Below are 7263 nucleotides of genomic sequence, written 5' to 3' on the forward strand. Positions count from 1 at the left end.
GCCCAACCTTCCTTCCGAGGAGTGGCTGGTGGGTTTGAACCGCCAGCCGTCTGGTTAGCAGGCAAGTGTCTTAGCCACTATGCTACCAGAGCTCCCTTGTTAAGTATAGAGGAGTATAAATAAGAAAATCAAAAGCATCAAATTTATCTTGAGATATATTCATTTGTTCATTTGCTTCATTCAATAAATAAATACTTGTTGAACATCCAATATGAGCCAGACACTATCGTATAATGGATATCCAACAGGAAGGGGAAAAAAATATTCCCTAGCTCTCAGAGAGTTTATGTTCTACTAGGAAGAGTAAACAAGTAAAGCATAAATAAGTCATTTGGTGGTAAGTACTATTAAAAAGAGTCCCTGGTTGGTGCAAATGGTTAACACACTTGGCTGCTAAGCAAAAGTTTGTAGTTTCTAGTCCATCCAGAAGTGCCTCAGGAGAACACCTTCTAAAAAGTCAGCCATTTTAAAATCCTATAGAGCATAGCTCTCCCCTGACACACATTGGGAACCCCAAGTCTGAGCAAACTCAATGACAACATTTTTACTGGTTACTATTCAAAAAAAAAAAAAAATGCCATCTAGGCAAACATAATTAATGGCAGTGAATTGTACATATGAAAAATGTTGAAATGTTTTGATTTGCATCTCTCTAATGGCTAATGATTGTGAGCATTTCCTCATGTGTTGTGGCCACCTATGTATCTTCTTTAGTGAAGTGTCTGTTCATGTCTTATGCCCATTTTTGAATTTGATTGTTTATCTTTTTGGTGTTGAGGTGTTGAAATGTTCTATAAATTTTGGAGATAAGCCCCTTTCAGATATGTCATAGCCAAATATTTTTTTCCCAATCTGTAGGTTCTCTGTGTATCCTTTTGCAGCAGTTTTTAGATGCACAGAAGGACTTAATTTTTTTTTCTAGTTTGGACAATCGTTAATCATTTTGTGTCGATGGAATTGCTTTTCTAGATTTTTTTTAGGATCATAAAATATTTAGCCACCCTTTATTTTATATATATATATATATATATATATAATTTTATTTATTTATTTATTATTGTGCTTTAGGTGCGAGTTATAAACTCTATAAAATAGAGCAAAGTTTGTTTTACATTCAAGATTACATGTGCATTTAGTTTCATTCCCCATTTACCAACCCTAATCCAGTCTCCTCCCCTCCCTGCCATAACACTCCCCCGTGCCCCTCACAGTTATGCACTCTTGTGTGTTGTGCGTTTCCTCCATGTGAATGTTACCCCTCTGGTGCCCCATGGTTGATTGCTCCAAGGGATGCATTTCCATAGAGTATGGAGGGCGTCACCCTGGGTTGAGTGGTCTGCGTGTACATCTTGTTTACCATTGGGCTGAGAGTCAGCCAGGTCCAGAATGTATCCCAGAGCCATTGTATTGGGGTTCTCACCAGACTCTACCTGATCAGTAATTCTGGTCATTATAGAGTTTTTGGATTTTGTTCCACGTTTTTCCTCCCACTCTTTCCAAGATCTCCAGATGTGATCCTTTCCTGAGTTGTTGGCATTGGTAGCCAGGCACCATCTAGTTCTTCTGGTCTCGAGGGCCATGGTGTCCTAGGGCTGATTGCTTCCAAATGCCCTTGTTTGTTCTTTTTGTTGTTGTTGTTGTTATTGCACTCTTCTTCACTTCCAATGATAGAGGACCATTAGCTACATCTTAGATGGCCACTTGAGAGCTTTTAAAAGACCCCAGTCACTACTTACCAATGTAGCTTGAGGACAAGACTTTTATGTATTTTGTTTGACAATTGAGTCTGGTGTCCCCCAGTACTATGGTCCTGAGTCAGTAAGAGTTTAATTTTTAAAAGGCCCCAGTCATCTAGGTTCTCTTCCACTGCCTGTGCATTTTGGGTTATGCTTGATAATCTGTTTATGCCATAAATAAGGGCTCCTACGTTTGCCCCTATTTTATCTTTGATGAACTCTATGATGAACTTTATAGTTTTGGGTTTTATATTTAAGTCTTTGATCCAACTTGAGTTCACTTTTATGTATGGGGTGAGGTATTGATCTTGTTTCATTTTTGTATAAGTGGATATCCAATTTTGCTAGTACCATTTGTTAAATAGGCTATTTCTCCCGCATTTAATGGGTTTGAGGCCTTTGCCAAAGATCAGCTGTCCATAGATATAAACAGAGGCAAACACTATTACATGCTCAATAGTGCAGTATCACTAGCACCAAACACCAGGCTACAGATTAATGCACAGACAGGGGAGAAGATCAGGTGGGAGTAAGTGAATAAAAATATGCCCTAGACCAAGGATAGATTTGGCTGAAGATAATCTTACATATAGGAACTCTGGTAGCATAGTGCCTAAGGCACTTGACTGTTAACCAGAAAGCTGGTGGTTCAAACCCACCAGCCACTCCTCAGAAGGAAGGTTGGGCAATCTACTTCCATAGTGATACCACCTCAGAAACCCAGGGAGGGGTCGGTATGAGCAGGTCTGACTTGACAGCACATGACAACAACAATCTTATATATGCATTTGTACTACAAAATTAACCATATACATTACAGAAGCAACAGAAGACAGTGTTGAAATAACTTTTCAGAGACAACCGAACATCTTGTGTGAGAGAATCACTGGGCCCGTGAACTCAGGACCATGGTCTTGGGGGACATCATGCTCAGCTGACACAACATAATACATAAAATTTTGTTCTACAACCTACTTTAGTGAGTAGCAACAGAGGCCTTAAACACTTTTGAGTGGCCATCTAAGATGCAACTATTGGTCTCCTCTCTTCTGGAGCAAAGAAAAGTGAAGAAAATCAAAGACATCTGGAAACAATTATTAGTCCAAAGATAAGATGGACTACAAGGACTCAGCCTCCATGACCCCAAGACCAGAAGAACTAGATGGTGCCTATCTACCAGTGCCAACCACTTGGAAAGGGATCAAAACTAGAGATCCTGAATAGAGTGGAAGGAAAAATGTGGAATAAAATCCAAAAACACAAAAATGACCAGAATTACTGGTCAGATAGAGACTGGTGGAACCCCTGAGACTATGCCCCCAGGTTACTCTTCAGGCCTAGAAATGGACTCATTTCCATGGATCAGCTCTCAGCCCAACAGTAGAAAGACCTACATGCAGAACACCTACCCCAGGTTGATGAACTCACCTACTCTGAGATGCACCCCTTGGAGCAATCAGCCATGAGACACCAGAGGGGTGGCATTCACGTAGAGGGAAAGCTGGACATTCAGGAATGCATAAATAAGAAGGGCACAGGGAGGTAGTGGTCACCAGGAGGAGAAGGGAGGAAAGTTTTTTTTATAGCTGGGGATGGCAATGAGGCTGTGAAATCAGATGTGCATGAACTGTTGAATGTAAAACAAGTTTGCTTTGTAAATTTGCACCCAAAGCACATTAAAAAAAAAAAAAAAAAGACACAAAACAGCAACAAAAAAAGAAATTTAAAAAAATTGAAATGGTAAATGTTTTCTTATGTATTACTCATCACAAAAACAGGAATCCTTGGTTGGTACAAACAGTTCACACGCTCAGCTGCTTACCAAAATGTTGGAGGTTCAAGTCCAACCAGACATGCCTCAGAAGCAAGGCCTGGTGACCTATTTCTGAAAAACCAGCCTTTGAAAACTTTAGGGAGCACAGCTATACTCTGATACAGATGGGGTCACTGGACAGCAACTGGTTTTTTGTTCTTGTTTTTTTCACAGTGGGAAAAAAAAGCCATCTAAGTAAGAAGAGAAAATATCAAGGAAAGTCTCTGAGGTGTCTATTTAATATGGGTATCAATGTCTAGGGGAGACTTAGGCAGAAGAACTCCAAAGAAAGAGAGGGTACTACCAACCACACAGTGCACTACAGACAGAGGTGACAGCAAGTGGAAAGAGAATGTGTTTTGTGGGAACCAGAAACACAAGGAAGACCATGTAGCTGAAACTGAATGCTTGAGGAGAAGACTGGTGAGGAACGATGTTAGAGAAGGAGACCAGAAGTGGCTATCAAGCAGGCCCTTGCAGGCAATGCACAGATCTGGCTTTTGTTGGGAGGGTTTCCAGCAGAGGAATGACAGGATTTGACATATTTTAAAGACTCACTCTGGCTGTGTACTGAGAAAAGGATGGAAGGAGGGGCAGGAAGAGGGTTGACACAAGAACCTCAGTTAGGAAACTCTCTTGTGATCCAGACAGGAGGAAATGGAGGCTTGAGCCAGAGAAGAAGCAGTTCGAGACAGTGGAAAGCAGTCAATTCCAGATAAGCTTGTAAGGAGAAGTGAAACTTACTGTTGGATTGGTTGTTGAGTATGAGAGAAAGAGAGAATTCAAGAACGACTCTGATAATAGTCAACCTGAATAACTAGAAGAATGGCATTTCCCTTTATTGAGCTGCAGGTGACTAGAGGAGGAGTAGGTCTAGGAGTTGGTGGTTGGGAATAAAGATAAATTTAAATATGGTAATGACAAGTTTGAGATACCTATTGGCCATGCAGATGAAAATGTCTAAAAAGCATTCCCAATGCACTTACATCATATACAAGTTAAAAACCAAATGGGATCATAGACTCTGTTCAGCTATGTGATATCTTATGAGTATTTCCTTATAATCTTAAATGTTTGAGGATATTAGTTTTTAAATTTCAGAATGTTCCATTGATAGATTTTATCCTTTATCTATTTTCACATATTAATTTCACCCTTTACCATTATTTTACTTAATGTTTTATGAAATACTTTGACAGTCTCACTATCTCCTTAGAGGACATGTGATTCTAAGATCAAAGAGTGTGAAACTTTGAAAGCTCTTAATATTTATTCAATTGCTTTCCCAAAAGGTTATGTCAACTTACAATCTCATTCTTAGGTCTGAGAGTACATGTCTGTTTCAGTTTTGCCAAAGTAGAATATTATCATTTTCAATAGACTTTTCCAACTGTATAGCTAGAAATTATCTATCAATGTTTAACTTCATCTGAATTTTAGTGAGTTTGGACACTTTGTAAGTTTATGTGCTATTTGAACTTTATTTTGTAAAGTATATGCTTACATGCTTTGAGTTGATCCCTTTTGAAGTAAACATTTAACCTTGAAATGATGATGACTGTGATGATAATAATAGTAGCTAATGTATTGAATGTTCAGTATGTGCTAGGCGGTACGCTAAGTATTTGGCATGTATTAATCTTCACAACCTTATTATTTAATATTCAGTTTACAGATGAGAAACTTTAGGACGAAAGAGGTGAGGTGACTGCTTAACATTACACAACCAGATCAGTGATTGAGCCAGTATATGAGCCCAGTCTGACCCCAAAGCCCACCAAAGAAGAGAATAAGCTCAGAATTTGAAATGTAAGATCTAAATTTACTCAGGTAAGAATGTATTAGAACAAATAAATTCAATTCAGAAATGTTGTTTGGGCAATTCAACTCCTCTAGCTAAATAAATAGTGGGGAGTGTGTTTCACTAGTAGGATCCTTTCCTGCTGTGCAGGAGACGCAGGTTCGATTCCCCACCAGGGCACTTCATGTGCAGCCACCATCCACCCATCAGTGGAGGTTTGCACGCTGCTATGATTCTGAACAAGTTTCAGGGGAGCTTCCAGACTAAGACACACTAGGAAGAAAGGCCTGGTGGTTTACTTCAGGAAATCAGCCAATTAAAACACTAGGGATCACAATGGACTAATTCACAACTGATCATGAGAATGCCACACGATCAGGCAGTATTTGGTTTCATCATGCATAAGGCTGCCATCAATTGGGGGCTGACTTGACAGCCACTAACAACAACTTAATTGAGTATCTATTAGGGGCCACAGTTCACGAACGGTACTGGGAAAATATGAAGGACTGCTTGGTAAACCCATTTCTATGTGAACATTAAGTTGTCATCAAAATATGATGGACCTATTTCAGATGGAAAGTTCTACAGGTTTTGAGTTTTCATGAATTACATGTCAACTTCCATCACCATGTGCTTAGAAGGGAAGTATGAAGTACTTGAAAGGTGCTTTTGAAAGATTTTTTTTTTTTTTTCCTTACAGGAGATGGTCTTGAGGGAAAAAAAAGAACAGTACTTAGAACTAGAGTTTAATTTTTTTCCTAATGTCATAAAATATTTTTAGAAATATTTCCCATCACCAGTCTCTGACCTCCTTGGTTGAGCCTTCTTTGGCAGAGTTTTATTTCCCCAAATGCACAGTGAGCAGGAATCGTGCCAGGGCAGCTTCAGCTTCATTAAGACGACTCTTACATTGTGAGATCAAAGTTTGTCTCCAAGTAAGTAGGTGGCTATGCCTGTGGCAGTGAATCAGGGTCAGCTCCTCATAAGGAAGAACAGGCTGAGGGATTAGGTGAGGATCCCTGCTGGTTATACATGGTTTTTGGCAAAGCCCTGAGAGGATTACATATTCTCTAGGCCAGGAGCAATGAGGGGCAGCCAAGGCAAGTAGATCTCCTCATCACCCCAGATGTAGACATACTGGGAAACTTCCCAACAGGCTTAGACAGCTTGCAATAATATGGAGTATATTAGTCACTGACTTCTATACTGGCCATCAACATCAAGAGACAGAGACATAGCTCTCACAAAGCAGTGTAGGTAAGGGAAGTGTGTAGGAGAGTAGGAACCTGGGTTATAGTCCAGAAACCAGATCAGGATTCCACTGAAAGATCCCACTCTATTTGGGAAGAAAATGGGCATGAATAATGCCATGAATTTTGTGGTCTGCTGGACTCATGCGTTCTCCAATGTTCAAAGGGACACATGTTTTAAAAAGGAACTGGGACCTCCTCGATCCAATCATAAATTCACAAGAATTAATATAATAATTATCACAATAAAAATACCTATTGATAAAATTTACTATGTACCAGGCATCATGCTTAACATTTTAAATGAGTTATCTCTATTTTAATGGAGTCTGTGGATAGTGCAAATTGTGAACATGCTTGGATGTTAACCAAAGTTTGGAGTTTGGAAGTCTAAGTCCAACCAGAAGTGCCTAGGAAGAAATTCCTTATGATCTACTTCCTCCAGAAAACATCAGCCATTGAAAACCCTGTGGAGACTTTAACATAAATAACAGATTGGATCGGATCATAAAATAGAAAGATATCACTAGTGAGTCTTTTACTCTTTATATATATGTGTGTGTGTGTATATATATATATAAGCTCTGGTAGCATAGTGGCTAAGGCACTTGACTGCTAACCAGAAGGCTGGCAGTTCAAACCCACCAGCCACTCCTCGGT

The sequence above is a fragment of the Orycteropus afer genome, unplaced genomic scaffold, assembly GCF_000298275.1.
Source record: "Orycteropus afer afer isolate SDZICR_OR568_19922 unplaced genomic scaffold, OryAfe1.0 scaffold00212, whole genome shotgun sequence".
Taxonomy (NCBI): domain Eukaryota; kingdom Metazoa; phylum Chordata; class Mammalia; order Tubulidentata; family Orycteropodidae; genus Orycteropus; species Orycteropus afer.